Source organism: Phyllostomus discolor, chromosome 8 (genome assembly GCF_004126475.2).
Source record: "Phyllostomus discolor isolate MPI-MPIP mPhyDis1 chromosome 8, mPhyDis1.pri.v3, whole genome shotgun sequence".
Taxonomy (NCBI): Eukaryota; Metazoa; Chordata; class Mammalia; order Chiroptera; family Phyllostomidae; genus Phyllostomus; species Phyllostomus discolor.
In genome coordinates, this window is record NC_040910.2 from 71,909,580 (window position 1) to 71,926,343 (window position 16,764).

The following is a 16,764-nucleotide window of genomic DNA, read 5'->3' on the forward strand; positions in this document are numbered from 1 at the left end:
ACATTCCTAGAGCATCCAGCTCAGGAGATCAAGGAGACTTTCTTATTCTTTATTCTCATATTTTTCTCTTCCTTCTTCCTTTCATGTTCTTTTTTCTTTGCTTTTTCTTCTCATTTTTCCCTTTTATTATTCTTTTCTCTTTTCTTATTCCTTTTTTGTTGTTCTGTTTTTTTGTTATGTTTTGTTTTGTTCATACCTTGCTCAACAGTTTGCACAATGTGGTTGGGATGGGCCTCTCAATCACCCAGCCTGAAAGGAGATCCCGCCTATGAATGGACCAAAAGCAAACAAAACCCAATTACAAAAGGAAAGCCCACATAACCCACACAAGGGATGTGCTAGAGCATCCACCTCAGAAGATCAAGGAGACTGCATCACTAGGTCCCATAGGACACGACTACATAAAACTACCTCATGAAGACTGAGAGTTATGGCAGTTCTATCTAATACATAGAAAGAAAAACAAAGAAACAAACTCCCAAATAAAAGGAAATGAGCAATCTCCAGAAAAAGAGCTCAGTGAAATGGAGGCAAGCAATTTATCAGATATAGAGTTCAAAGTAGTGGTTATAAGGATGCTCAAGGAACTTGGAGAGAGAACTACAAGTAACTTAATGGAAACTACAAAGAACTTAGTGAGAACTACATCAGTACCAAAAAAAGGAATAGAAACCATGAATAGGAACCAGTTGGAAATAAAGAATAAAATATCTGAAATGAAGAATACACTAGAAGGAATTAAAAGCAGGCTGGATGAAGCAGAGGTTCAAATGAGCAATTTGGAAGACAAAGTGGGAATAAAAACACCCAACTGGAGCAACAAAATGAAAAAATACTTAAAAAGAATAAGTATAGTTTATGTTGGGGACAACATAAAACGTAACAATATCATCATCATATGGGTACTGCAAGGAGAAAGAAGCGAGAAAGGGATAGAAAACCTGTTTGAAGAAATAATGACAGAAAATTTCTCTAACCTGGTGAAGGAAAAGTCACACATGTTCAAGAAGCACAAGAGCCCCAGTCAGGATGAAACCACAGAGACCCACACCAAGATACATTACAATTAAAATGGCAAAGATTAAAGATAATCTTTTATTATTATTATTATTATTATTAGCAGCAGTGGTAGTAGTAGTAGTAGTATCCTCATCCAAAGACATTTTTCATTGCTTTTAGAGAAAGAGGAAGGGAGGGATAGAAACATCGATGTGCCAGAGAAGCATCAACTGGTTGCTTCCCATATGCATCCGGACCAGGGACAGAACCTAGGTATGTGCCCTGACTGGGAATTGAGCCCACAACATGTTGGTTATGGGACATGCTCCAACCAACTGAGCCACACCAGACAGGGCTTAAAGAGAGAATCTTAAAGGCAGCAAAAGAGAAATAGTTACCTACAAGAGAGCTCCCATAAAGCTGTCAGCTGATTTCTCAACAAAAATACTGTAAGCCAGAAGGGATTGGCATGAAGTATTCAAAGAAATAAAAAGCAAGGACCTGCAGCCAAGACTACTCTATCCACCAAGGCTATAATTTAAAACTGAATACAAAATAAAGAGCTTCCCAGACCAAGGGAAAAAAAGGGTATAGGAATTTATTACCACCAAACCAGCATTGCAAGAAATGTTAAAGGGACTGCTTTAAGGAGAAGGAGAAGAAGGAGAAGGAGGAGGAGGAGAAGAAGAAGAAGAAAGAGAGAGAGAGGGAGGGAGAGAGGAAAAGAGAGGGAGAGGGAGGGAGAGGAGAACATAGGTATAAAGGAAAACTGGCATTAAATAAGTACCTATCAATAATAACATTAAATGTAAATGAATTAAATACTCAAATCAAAAGACATAGGGTAGCTGAATGGATAAGAAAACATGACCTGTAAATATGCTGTCTACAAGAGACCCACCTCAGAACAAAGGATATACATAGGCTGAAAGTAAAGAAATGGAAAAAAAATCCCATGCAAATGGAAACAAAAACAGCTAGAGTATAAATACTTATATTTGACAAAATAGACTTCAAAATAAAGGTCATAACAAGAGGTCATATCATTGGATAGATCTTCCAAACAAAAAATCAACAAGGAAATAATGATCTTAACACACTAGATCAGGGGAATTTAATTGATATTTATAGGACATTTCATCCCAAAGCAGTAAAATATACACTTTTCTCAAGTGTACATGGAACATTCTCAAAGGTAGACCACATGTTAGGACACAAAATAAGTTTTAACAAGTTCAAAAAGATTAAAATTATATCAAGCATCTTCTCAGACCAAAATGGTGTAAATTAGAAACCAACCTCAATAAAAAAAAACCTGAAAAACATTCAAACACACAGAGGCTAAATAGTATGTTATTAAACAATGAATGGGTTACCAATGAGATCAAGAAAGAAAAAAAATTGCCTGGAAACAAATTAAAATGAATACACAACAACCCAAAATCTAAGGAACACAGCAAAAGCAGTCCAGAGAGGGAAGTTCATAGCATTACAGGCCTGCCTCAAGAAGCAAGAAAAGTCTTCAATAAGCAATCTAATCCTACTCCTAGAAGAATTAGAGAAAGAAGAACAAGAAAATCCTAGAGTAAGCAGAAAGAAGAAAATAATAAAGATCAGAGTGGAAATAAATGACATAGAGTCTAAAAAATACAAAAGATCAATGGAACAAAGAGCTAGTCCTTTGAAAAGATAAACAAGATTGACTCATCAAAAAACAAAGAGAGAGGACATAAATAAATAAAATAACAAATGAAAGAAGAAAAGTAACAACTGACATTACAGAAATGGAAAGGATTGTAAGAAAAATACTATTTTCCTGGCCGGTGTGGCTCCATTGGTTGGAGCATTGCCCTGTAACCAAAAGGTTATGGTTTGATTCCAGGCCAGGGCACATACCTAGGTTGCAGGTTCATCCCTGGTCTGGGTGTGTACAATTCCCAGTCCTGGTTCTGGAACGTATGATCCCCTGTTGGACACGTACTATTCCACATCTGTGTGCATATGGGAGGCAAGCGATTAATGCCTCTCTCTCACGTCAGTGTTTCTCTCCCTTCTCTCTCCCTTCCTCTCTCTCTAAAAGCAATGAAAAATGTCCTTGGGTGAGGATTTTAAAAAAAGAAAGAAAAATACTATGAACAACTATATGCTAATGAATTGGACAATTGAGGAGAAATGGGGAAATTCTTAGAAAAATACAATTTTCCAAAAATGAATCAGAAAGAATCAGAAAACCTTGATGGACTGATAACAACTAATGAAATTGAAGTAGTAGTAGTAGTAGTAGTAGTAGTAGTAGTGGTGGTGGTAGTAGTAGTAAACTCCCAGCAAGTAAAAGTCCTGGACAGATTGGCTTCACAGGCAAATTTTACCAAACATTCAAAGAAGAACTAACACCTGTCTTCCTCAAACTACTCCATAAAATTCAAGAGGAGGAAAGATTCCCAAGCTCTTTTTACAAGGCCAGCATTATCATAATTGCAAAATCCGATGACATTACATAGAAAGAAAAGTATAGGCCAGTATCCCTGATGAACACAGATGCTAATATCCTTAACAGATATTATCAAACAAAATCCAGCAATACATTGGAAAGATCATACACAATAGTGTAACATGATGAACCATGAAGACATTTTGCTAAGTGAAATCAGGTAGTCACAAAAGGAAAGATACTGCATGTTTCATTTATATGAGGTACCTAGAGTAGTCAAATTTATGGAGATAAAAAGTACAATAGTGGTTGCAGGGGTCTGGTAGGAGGGAAAAATAGAGAGCTTTTTGTTTAAGGATACAAAGTTTCAGTTAAGGGAGATGAAAAAGCTCTGGAGATGGGTAGACACACGACTGTCAATATGCTTAATGCCACTGAACTGTACACTAAAAAAAAATAGTTAAGACAGTAAATTTTATGCTATGTATATTTTACCAACAAAGGAAAAAGCAAAAATTTCAGTACTTTATAAAATAAAAAAGTTAAATCAAATAATAAATTAGACTAACCCACAAGAACCCAACATATTAAATGACAAAATGGTAAAGAAAATCAATGAAATAAGAAAACAGGGAAAGCATACTCATAATAACTCAGGAATAAAATTCTGAACATGTGATTTGACATGATTACAATAAATCAGTACCATACTGGCTCTTACATACAACACTTGAGTTTTAGAATTGTGAATCAAGTTTATCTTTTCTAATTTCATAAGACCCTAGAATCTTTTTGTATTTATTTTAAAAACATATATATCAGGGTAAAAGCTCAGATCTTGTGGAATATATCACATCAGAGCAATTTATTTTGTGATTGTAGGTTGGGTGGTACAGGGATATATACTATATATTCTCACATTACTCTTCTAAAAATTGGTTAGTCAAAGATAGGAAATAAAGCCTGTCAGGATTTGCTAAAGCGTGAAGGAGAGGTGAGCTTGTAGACAAGCAGTTCCTCTCTTCCCTGAGCTCCAGCAGCTTCACATGAAACAGAAGAATAGCCAGAGGTCGATGAACTACAACAGGAACTTCTGTCAACAGCACAGGTGAAAGACAAAGACAGCATCACAGGTTTGACAACCATGATTACCAAGAAACCCTTGGGATTTAAAAAATCAGTAAGTTATAAAAAAGCTTAAGAAGTTTCAGTAGAAAACTAAGGGCAGAAGCCAACACCCACCCTCAGGGTCGAATAAAGAATGGGTGATTATGATATGAATCAGCGAGTGTTGATGACACCTGCATTTGGGGTAACTTTGGGGACATCTCATCTCTTTGAACTTGAATGTTCTTATTTATAAAAAGTGGTATAGCAACAGTTACCTCACTGGGTCTTTGCAAGGATTAAATGAAAGGCATTTTATATTTTTGTCTCACCAGAAAACTAAATGTAGCCACTTTTTCTTTGAGTTTGTTGGTGGTGCTTCAATTATACAATTGGGAGAATCAATCTATACTTCCTTCTATTTAAAACAACTGCTGGGAAAGAGATGATGGCAAAGAATTGAACCTGTTAATGGTCATTCAAAGCCTCTGCCTTTACTTTATGCTGCTCAAACAATAAATGGTCAAGTGATTTGAATTCTTCTGTAAAATAAAATAGGAAGAATTTTTGCTTTCTAATAATGATTGAAACAGCAATGGAGAGAGGGGGAGCATTGTGAGAGTGACTAGAATAAACAAGAAGAAAGAGTGAGAGACCTGAGCAACATGGTCTGTGTGTACACGTATGTGTATATGTGTGTATGTATTTTAGGGTAGGTAGGGGGAGTACTGGAAATATAGACAGCAGAGTGAAATCCAGCTGTCAGTAATAACCACAAAATATTTCATAATATAAATGCCTTACAGTAAGCTCCGTCGTCCTGGCTGTATTAGTTGATGAAACAACCTTTACTCCATTGTGCCAACTTTTAGAAAACTTGTGTTGTGTGACTGTATGAGCAATAACATTCTGGGAGGGATAACTTTTAAGTTTGGTTCATCAGGACAGAGCAGAGACCAGAATCAGTAAGCAAGTGATGAGTCGGGTTCAGAAAATGAGGGAAGGATATTAGAACAAGAGCTAATGAATTGGTAAAGGGAGTAAGAAAAGAAACTCATGGACACAGACAACAGAATGGTGATTACCAAAAGGAAGGCGGGTTGGGGGCTGGTGGAAGAGAGTAAACAGAGGACCTATGGTAATGAAAGGAGACTAGACTTTGGCTTTTGTTTTTGTTGTTATTTTTCTTTTTCAAATGCCTTTTTAAAATTCTATTGTATTGATTATGCTATTACAGTTGTCCCAATTTTTGCCCTTGCCCCACTCCACCCAGCATCCCCAACTCCCTCAGCAATCCCCATACCATTGTTCATGTCCATGAGTCATGTGGATAAGTTCTTTGGATACTCCATTTCCTATATTGCACTGTACATCCCCATGGTTATTCTGTTACAACATATTTGTACTTCTTAGTCCCCTCACCTCTTCACCCATTCTCCTCGTCTCCCCTCCCATCTGCCAACCATCAACACTCTCTCCGCATCCATTATTCTGTCTCTGTCCTTCTGGTTTTCTTAGTTTGTTTTTAGATTCAATTGTTGATAGACATGTATTTATTGCCATTTTATTGTTCATAGTTTTGATCTTCTAGTCTTAAATAAGTCCCTTTAACATTTTATATAATAATGGTTTGGTGATAAATGAACTTTAGTTTTTTCTTGCCTGGGAAGCTCTTTATCTGCCCTTCAATTCTAAATGATAGCTTTGCTCGGTAGAGTAATCTTGTCTGTATGTCTCTGCTTTTCATGACTTTGAATAAATCTTGCTAATCCCTTCTAGCCCTGCAAAGTTTCTTTTGAGAAATCAGCTGACAGTCTTAGTGGAAATTTCCATTTAGGTATCTAACTCCCTTTCTCTTGCTGCTTTTAAGATTCTCTCTTTAAGTTAAACTTTGGCATTATATTTTTAAGTATATTTTATTGATTATGCTATTACAGTTTTCCCAATTTTTTCCTCCTCTTTATCCCTCCTCTGCACTGTACCCTCCCTACCCTCCAGCATCCCTCCCCCCCCCGCCACCGCTTAGTTCATGTCCATGGGTTGTGCATATAAGTTCTTTGACTTCTCTGTTTTCTACACCATTCTTAACCTCTTCCTGTCTATTTTATGTCTAACAATTATGCTTCTTATTCCCTGCACCTTTCACCCCCTACTCTTCCCCTCCCCCTCCCCACTGAAAACCCTCCACGTGATCTTCATTTTTCTGGTTCTATTCCTGTTCCAGTTGTTTGCTTAGTTTTTGGTTTTTAGGTTCAGTTGTTGATAGTTGTGAGTTTGTTGTCATTTTACTATTCATAGTTTTTTATCTTCTATTTCTTAGATAAATCCCTTTAACATTTCATATAATGAGGGTTTGTTAATGATGAACTCCTTTAAATTGACCTTATCTGGGAAGCACTTTGTCTCCCCTTGCATTCTAAATGATAACTTTGCTGGATAGAGTAATCTTGGATGTAGGTCCTTGCCTTTCAAGACTTTGAATACTTCTTTCCAGCCCCTTCTTGCCTGCAAGGTTTATTTTGAGAAATCAGCTGTTAGTCTTATGGGAATCCCTTTGTAGGTAACTGTCTCCTTTTCTCTTGCTGCTTTTAAGATTCTCTCCTTATCTTTAATCTTGGGTAATGTAATTATGATGTGCCTTGGTGTGTTCCTCCTTGGGTCCAACTTCTTTGGGACTCTCTGGGCTTCCCAGACTTCCTGGAAGTCTATTTCCTTTGCTAGATTAAGTAAGTTTTTCTTCATTATTTGTTCAAATAAGTTTTCAAATTCTTGCTCTTGTTCTTCTCTTCTGGCACCCTTATAATTCTGATGTTAGAGTACTTAAAGTTGTCCCAGAGTTTCCTAAGCCTCTCCTCATTTTTTTGTATTCTTGTTCCTTCATTCTGTTTTGGTTGGATGCTTATTTCTTCCTTTTGTTCCAAATCATTAATTTGAGTCCCTGTTTCCTTCCTTTTACTGTTTGTTCCCTGTATATTTTGCTTTGTTTCACTTTGGGTAGCCTTCATTTCTTCCTTCATTTTGCAAAGAGCTCAATCATTTCTGTGAGCACCTGATTAATGGTGTTTTGAACTCTGCATCTGATAGATTGGCTATGTCCTCATTGCTTAGCTCTTTTTCTGGAGTTTTGATATATTCTTTCATTTGGGCCATATTTCTTTGTCTTGGCATAGCTGTTATGTTGTAAGGGTGTGGATCCTTAGGTATTTGCCAAAGCAAGGCAGCCCTCTTTGCTGTGTTGTGGTGCTATCTGTGCAGGAGGAGTCAGAGAGGGAATAATGGTATCACTTGCTCCACTCTAGCCCCACTTTCCAAAGAACTCTCTCATGTGAGACTGGGAGTTTCTCCCACCATTAAACTTTGGCATTTTAATTATAATGTGTCTTGGTGTGGGCCTCTTTGCATCCATCTTATTTGGGACTCTGTGCTTCATGGACTTGCATATGTATTTCCTTCACCAAATTAGGGGAGTATTCTTTCATCATTTTTTCAAATATATTTCCAATTTCTTGCTCTTTCTGTTCCCCTTCTGCACCCCCATCATGTAAATGTCAGAACGCTTGAAATTGTCCCACAGGCTGCTTACACTATCCTTGTTTTCTGGGGATTCTTTGTTTTCTTGTTCTGATTGCTTGATTTTTGTTTGCTTATGTTCCAAATCATTGATTTGATTCTCAGATTTATCCACTCTGCTGTTGCTTCCCTGTAAACTATTCCTTATTTCAATTAGTGTATCCTTCATTTTTGGCTGGATCTTTTTTATACTGTTGAGGTCCTCACTAGGCATCCCTATAAGCATCCTTAAAACCAGTGTTTTGAACTCTGCATCTAGTAGCTTGCTTATCTCCCTGTTGTTTAGTTCTTTTTCTGGAGTTTTTATCTGTTCTTTCACTTGAGCCATGTTTCTGTGTCTGCTCACTTTGGAAGTCTTCCTGTGTTTGTTTCTATGTATTAGGTAGAGCCTCCATGACTCCCTGTCTTGGTAGCATGGCCTAATGTAGTAGGTGTCCTGTAGGGTTCAGTGGCATAGCCTTCCCTATAATCCAAGCTGGGTACTCAAGGTGTATCATTCATGTGGGCTAAATACACCTTTATCTTGTAGTTGAGACTTGATTGCTGATGGAAGGCCAGTGGGAGGAATTTACCCAGGCCAGTCAGCTGCAAGGACTGGCTGTGACCACTAGTCACTAACCTCCACCATCCATGGTGGATCAGCTTTGCAGAAGCATGGTGGTGGTGTTCTGATGTGGTCTGTTCTGATGGTGTTCTGATGTGGTCTGATGTTGTCCACTGGGTGAATAGACTCTGGGGTTTCCTGGGTGGTACAGGCCAAGATCAGCCCTGACCTGTGTTCTGCCCAGGGCCACCCGACATGAGCTATAAAGCAATTCGAGATAGCTGCTACTTGTGTTGGACTTGGAGATTCCCAGGTGAAGCCAAGCTGTGAATCTAGTTGGTTGCTGCTACTTTGGGCCTGGGGACACTTAGCAAGAGGTATGGGGGCTGGGGCCTTACTGAGGTCAGCTGTTGCTTGTTTGAGAGGTTTAGGAAGTTGTGAAGCAGAAGCCAAGACCAGCCATTCATATGGAAAAGTCACAGTTAACATTTGGGTGGGCTGCAAGTTGGGCAGGATGGAGTCTCAGGAGATCTTCAGGGTGGGAGTAAACAGTGTTAGCCAGATTGATTGAGTCTCAGATATGGCACTCACCTATCATCTCTGTGACTCTTTTGGGGGAGGGCTCAGAAAGAGACAATGGTCTCTGCCTGCCTTTCTGTCTGGGAGAACCTGAGCCCCATTTCCCACCTTGATGACAGACACTCAGTTCCTCCCTGTGTGCCACTGGTGCCTTTCAAACTGTTATCCTGGTGCTGGGAGGGAGTGAGTAAGTTTGTGTGTGGGTTCTTTAAAGGGAACTGCTTGGGACTCCAGGAGTTTCTTCCACGAACTCAGTCCCCACTGGTTTTTGCAGCTAGAAGTTATGGAGACTTATCTTTGTGACACTGGAACTCTGGGCTGGGGAGACTTGTGTTGGGCTGGGACTCCTCACCCCCGAGATATCCCTCTTGAATTTTTATCCACCACACATGGTTTCTTTAATTCCATAATTGTCAGACTTCCATTCAACTTGATTTCTAATGGTTCTAAGTGATGGTTGTTCTGTAATTTTGTTGTAATTTTGATTTAGTTGTGTGAGGAGGTGAGCTATGTTTACCTATGCCACAATCTTGACCAGAAATCCTAGAGGCTAGATTTTTGATGGTGAGTACACAATGCAATGTGCAGATGATGTATTGCTGAATTATAAATGTGAAACCTTTATAATTTTAAAAATAGCTAATAAAATAAATGTAAATAGAGCTTAGAACCATAAGCAAAGACCTCCACCCCCCATCTGGTAGTCTTTCCCCCTCTACAGCCCATGTGGGCTTCATTCTCATTTGGAATTTAACCTTGCCTGTCCAATATGGAAAGAGAAATCTGAGAAAGCCTGCTGCTGCCATTCTGGCTCAGCTCTAGGGACTGTAATACCTGGCTCCCTGAGGAGTAGACTACATCCAGCAGCAGGTCCTAGGAGGAGTGAAGTGAACATAGAAACTGTGAGATGGGAACCTCCTCAACATCCCTACATAGGATTTTCTATGCCTTGCCTTCTGTTAGAGTCTCCCTATTCATCCAAAGCCAGTTCTTCCATATATGGTTTGAATTTCATCCTCCCACCCCATCATGTTGTCCCTCTTCAGTTATGCCTTCTTTGTCCTGTATCTTAAATGTTTCTCTCTTTACTAGTTCCTTGCCATCCAAATATTCTCAACTCATTTCATTCAGAGAGAATTCCTGCCTTGATCTCTCATACTTCTTGCTGCCCCCTCTTTTCTGGCCCCTCTTTTCTCTATAATCAACATGACCTCCTTATATTCATCTTGCATGACATTCACTTGTTATTTATAGCTGTAAGAATTTTTCTGTGTGATTTCATCAATCACAATACCATGTTCAAATATTCTACTGCCACATAAGATTTATAGTGAAAAGCAACAGTCCCCAGCCAACTCCTAACCCCAAGATCAATGTTACTTATGGCTCATGTGTTGCAATTTTTAAGTCACTTATTTAATCTACATGACTCACTTTCCTCTCTCTTTTCATTTTCTTGCAATGTATGTGTTGATGAAACAAGGTTGTCTGTTTCCCCAAATGGGTTTCCCTTGTTATTTCCTGGTGGTATTTATTTTATTTTATTTTATTTTTAAATATTTTATTTATTTACTTTTAGAGGGGAAGGGAAGGAAAGTGGGAGAGAAACATCGATGTGTGATTGCCTCTCTCACACCACCCCCCACTAGGGACCTGGCCCACAACCAAGGCATGTGCCCTGGCTGGGAATCAAACCAGCGACCCCTTGATTTGCAGACCAGCACTCAGTCCACTGAGCCACACTAGCCAGGGCCTGGTGGTGTTTTTTTAACATGTTCCTTTATCCTCTGTACTTCGTATACATTGGTAGTTATACCTGTAGATACATACCTATAGCTAACAGTTTTGTGTTTCAAGATGCCTTCATAGTTGGTACAAAATATTTCTACCAGAGGCACATAATCATTGACAACGTCCCTTTTTTGTGAATTTAGCCACCATAGATAATCATTTCCTAGATGTGTTATTTTATTAGGGGTTGCAAAATCTTGGTGTGCTAATTGCATCATTCCTGCTTCATTTATTAGCTGGAATATATCTAAGATGTGAAATATGGCACAGATATGTCTAGGTTAGAGGTTTTCTAGAGGTTCTCAAGAATGTTGAATTGGATATGGGTTAAGGCCATTCTGTTGCTGAGTTATCAAATGTAAGGTATAAGGGCTATATACCAAAGATCAGGCATAGAGGCCTGGTGGAGTGAAGGAGCTGTAGTTCCATGTTGAATCCTTGGTATTCTGGAGGCTTACTAGATATTCAGTAATCCCTGTACTCACACAGGGTGAAGACCAGGGCAGAGAAGCTGGGATAATAGGCTTGCTGCTATAGTATTAGACTCATGGAAAGATATAGGGCATGCTCTATCAAAACTCAAAGATTTACCTTCTTAATGTGTACAGAACTTCTTGGTGGGTCACATTGGTGTGCTTCCCTTTCCTACAGATTTCATTATCATTAATACTGAGGGCAGGTTTCAATTCACTGTGGCAGCCACATCATGGTGAGATGCTTAGGTTTTCTTTTATATTCATTAGGAAGCTCCTAGAAGTGGTTAAGCAGCTAACACACTTCATTCTATTGGGATTAGCGACCTGTCATGGGCTCTGAGTGACCCTAGATCTTCCTACTGGGTGTGCCAGAAATGCAGAGCCCTGATAGCTCTTCACTTGGGCTATTTATTCAACATTGTTTTTGCAGTGAGCAACCATGAGTGATGTGGTACATTCCTGTAGGCAAATTATGGTCATGAATGTGCTTACCACAAAAGTGGCAAGTCCCCCAAACTCAGCAGTCCTCTCCTGTAATGCAGCACACTGTGTGTGCTGTGATACATCTAGACCCACCTGTATCTCACTCTGAGACTTGGGAGGGCATCAGAAACTAATGGAAACATGAACTATGGCTGTTGTTTTTGCTCTGAATCATAAGGTCCCCTTCGTTACTGAGCTTGAAAATTACACATATCTTATTGGCAAAAATAGTGTTTAAGTATCAAAGTTCAAGCATAGAGGTCTGGTGGAGTGAAGCAGCTATAGTTCCATATTGAATCCTTCTTCTTGTGAAAGCTTGCTAGATGTTCAGTGGTAACTGTACTCAAACAAAGTGAAGACCCACCAGGGCAGAAAACCTAGAATAATAGGCTCGCTGCTATAGTATTAGATTTGTGGAAAGGTGATAACTTGCTATGCTGCTGGAGATGAAAAGAAAGGGGTCCTCTGGTACCACACTATAGCCTTTTGGGGAACAATTTGACAATAATATACACTGGGTTATAGTTATTGTCAAACTCATTGAATTATATACATCAAATATGTACAGATTTTACATGTCAAGTATATCTCAAAATAGTGATTTTCAAAAAATAGCATCTAATATAAAATACATACATTATTTTAGTCTGAAACTGCATTTCTGGGAACCTATCCTATAAACATAAGAACATAAAAGGGGATATATACAATGGCGTTCATTAAAGCACTCATCATAGTTAATACTGAATATCCATCAAGAGGGTAATTGTTAAAGCTAGCAAAGGGAATCGTTAGATCTCCATCTGTTGATCTGAAGATATTCTCATCATATATTGTTAACTGTGGAAAGCAACTTCCAAGAATGTAAAATGTATAGTGTGACCTGTTTTTGTGGGAGAAATTACCCAAATCATATGAAACAATCCTATTAGCAGAAAAGAGTGGGAAAGCAGAAATAGTAAAAATTGTCATTACTCACTTGGGATGGGTTTGTGGATAGGAAAAAAAAAAAGGAAAAAAATGGACACTCTCTAGGTGCATGGATACCAAAAGTTATATTACAAGAAATACTCTAACTTATCCCTGTGCTCTGAAGGGCCTCTCATAAGGGCCTTTTCTGGCCCACAATGACAATCCTAATGCCCCACATTAAGCAAGCAGACCTGATAGGTGAAGATAAGGTGAGTACAGTCACTCAGGAGCACCAGACACTGCTAGCAAGAAAGGGATTGGTACTCAGGACCCCTTCAGAAAATGCTATTCAGTAGTAATATAAGGAGTGAGGTGTAGATGCGGGAACTGGGTGTCTAGAAAGAAAACTCTGGACTTCCAGCTAAGATGGAGGCACAAATAGATATATATTTCTTCCTTGCACAATCAAAAGAAGGACAAAAACCTATTAAAAAAAACAAACAAACAAAAAAAAAACAACCAGAACTGCCAGAAAATCGAACTGTATGGAAGTCCAACAACCAAGGAGTTAAAGAAGAGACATTCATCCAGACTGGTGCACTGAGACAAAAAAAAAAAAAAAAAAATTTTTTTTAATATATATGGCTCAAATGAAAGAACAGATCAAAACTCCAGAAAAAGAACTAAGTAATGAGGAGATAGCCACCCTATCAGATGGAGAGTTCAAAACACTGGTAATCGGGATGCTCACAGAAATGATTGAGTATGGATGCAAAATAGAGAAAGAAGTAAAGGCTGTGCAAAGTGAAATAAAGGAAAATATACATGGAAGCAATAGTGAAAGGAAGGAAATGGGGACTCAAATCAACAATTTGGAACAGAAGGAAAAAATAAACATTCAACTAGAACAGAATGAAGAAACAAGAATACAAAAAAAAAATGAGGAGAGCCTTAGGAACCTCCAGGACAACTTTAAACATTCCAACATCCAAATCATAGGGATTCCAGAAGGAGAAGAGGAAGGGAAAGAAATGGAAAACATAGTTGACAAAATAATGAAGGAGAATTTCCCTAACCTGGCAAAGGAAATAGACTTCCAGGAAGTCCAGGAAACCTAGAGAGCCCCAAACAAGTTGGACCCAAGGAGGAACACACCAAGGCACATAGTAATCAAATTACCCAAGATTAAAGATAAGAAGAGAATCTTAAAAGCAACAAAAGAAAAGGAGACAGTTACCTACAAAGGGATTCCCATAAGACTAACAGCCAATTTCTCAAAAGAAATCTTGCAGGCAAGAAGGGGCTGGAAAGAAGTATTCAAAGTCTTAAAAGGCAAGGACCTACATCCAATATTACTCTGTCCAGGAAAGCTATCATTTTGAACGAAGGGCAGATAAAATCCTTCTCAGATAAGGTCAAGTTAAAGGAGTTCATCATCTCCAAGCCCTCATTACATGAAATGTTAAAGGGACTTATCTAAGAAAAGATTACAATAAAAAATATGAACAGCAAAATGACAACCAACTCACAAATATCAACAACTGAACCTAAAAAATAAAACCAGAAACAAGCTAAGCAAACAACTAGAATAGGAAGAGAGTCACAGAAATGGAGGGTTATCAACAGGGAGGGGAAGAGGGGAAATGGAGTAAAGGTACAGGGAATAAGAAGCATAATTGGTAGATACAAAATAGATGGGGGGAGTTTAAGAATAGTATGGGAAATGGGGAAGCCCATGAACCATATATATGACCCATGGACATCAACTAAGGTGGGGGAATGCTGGTGGTACAGGGCAGAGGGGAATAAAGGGGAGAAAAAATGGGACAACTATAATAGTATAATCAATAAAATATGTATTAAAAAGTGTTGCTATTAATGAAAAGATGGAAGTATAGATCAGAATAGAGAGTTCCAAAATAGACTCACACATTTATGCTGAAGTGATTCTCAACAAAGGTGCTAAGGCAACTCAATTGGGGGGAAGAAAAGATTCAAATAATGTTGGATAAAGATCCAAATAATGTTGGATAACTATAAAACTTCTGCAAGAAAACATAGGAGAAAATCTTTTGCTGGAGTTAGGCAACAGTTTCTCATCTGGAATACAAAAAGCATGAAATAATTTTTTAAGTGATAAATTGGAATTCATCAAAACTTAAAATTCTTGCTCTTCAGAAAATACCATTAAGAAAAAGAAAATGCAAACTGGGAGAAAAGGTTTGCAATAGATGTATCAGTCAAATGACTTGTATATATATTGTGTCTAATATATATAAAGACCATTTACTAGTAAATAATAATAAGATAAACTTCTCCATTTTAAAAATGGTCAAAAGATCTAAACAGAGCTTACATATGGACATATAAAAGTGGCTGGTAAACACATGGAAAGATGCTCAGTATCACTGGTCCCTACATAGCCTTGTTTGGCCAAAATTACAAAGACTCACCATCCTAAGTGTTGGAAAGAATGTGGAACAACTGGAACTCTCAAACACTGCTTGTGGGAATGTAAGATGGTGCAAGAACTTTAGAAAAACATAGGCAGTGCCTTAAAAGGCTAAACATATGTGACCATACAACCCACTCTTAGGAATTTACCCCAAAATAAAAATATATATATCCACACAAAGATTTGTATATGAAGTTTATTTGTCCAGACAGCCCAAACACAGAAATAACCCAAATGACTATCATCCAATGAACAGATACACAGATTGTGGTATATGTCCCAAAAGGAATATTATCCAGCAATAAAAAGAAACTACAATATGCAATAACACGGATGAATAGTAAACTCATTATGCTAAATGAAAGAAGCCAAGCAAAAAAGAGTATACATTGCATGATTCCATTCTAAGAAAATCCTATAACATGCAAAGTAATTTATCCCAGAAAGCAGATGATTGTTGCCTGGGAACAGGGATGGAGGAAGGGATGAATTGTAAAAGGACACAAGAAGCTTTTGGGGAATGAGAATGTTCACCATCCTGATTGTAGTGATGGCTGTGTTGATATATACATGTGTCAAAAATGATCAATTTTTACATTCTAAATGCATGCAGTTTATTGTTCTTTAGTTTGGGAGGGTTCTGTTTGTTTTTTTAATAGAAAGGGGAAGAGAGGGAGAAAGAGAGGAAGAGAAACATCAGTGTGTGGTTGCCTCTCATACACCCCCAACTGGGGTCCTGGCCCACAACCCAAGCATGTGCCCTGAGTGGGAATCAAATTGGTGACCTTCTGGTTTGCAGGCTGGCACTCAATCCACTGAGCCACACAAGCCAAGGATGTACTTTAATTTTAATTCAGAAAAGTTACACTACCAAAGTAGGAAATTTTTTAAAAGAAAAACTAAAACTTCTTCTACTTATCTTCCAAACTTCCATTATAGTTGATGTTCTTTAGGGAAAGGCAAGCTACAGAAAAACAGTAGGCTATTAAGCTAGTCAAATAAATATATCCACAGAAAAATATCCATTTCTACTCAAAAGAGCCCTAAGAGTTATTATTGGATTATTTTATCACAGTTTACCAGCAACAATTATGTTAGTGTACCATGAGCTGTAGATATCAAAATTGGTAAGTGGAGGTTTTCTGAGACCTAAACATATTTCAAGTCTTCCTTCAGGGTAAAGACTGAGCAGAATTACTTTAGATTATGTTAGAAGAAAAATAAAATTTAAAAATGTATTTTTTAAAAATTAAGGGTAATATTGGGAGACATATGGGAGCTTTAAAGGAGCTGGTAATGTTTTCTTCTTGCCCTGGCCTGTTGCTACATGATTTACTCTTGGTGATGATCCATTAAGCAGTACATTACATTTTGCACACTTTTTGTCTGTGTGTTATACGTCAGTTTTAAAAGTTTA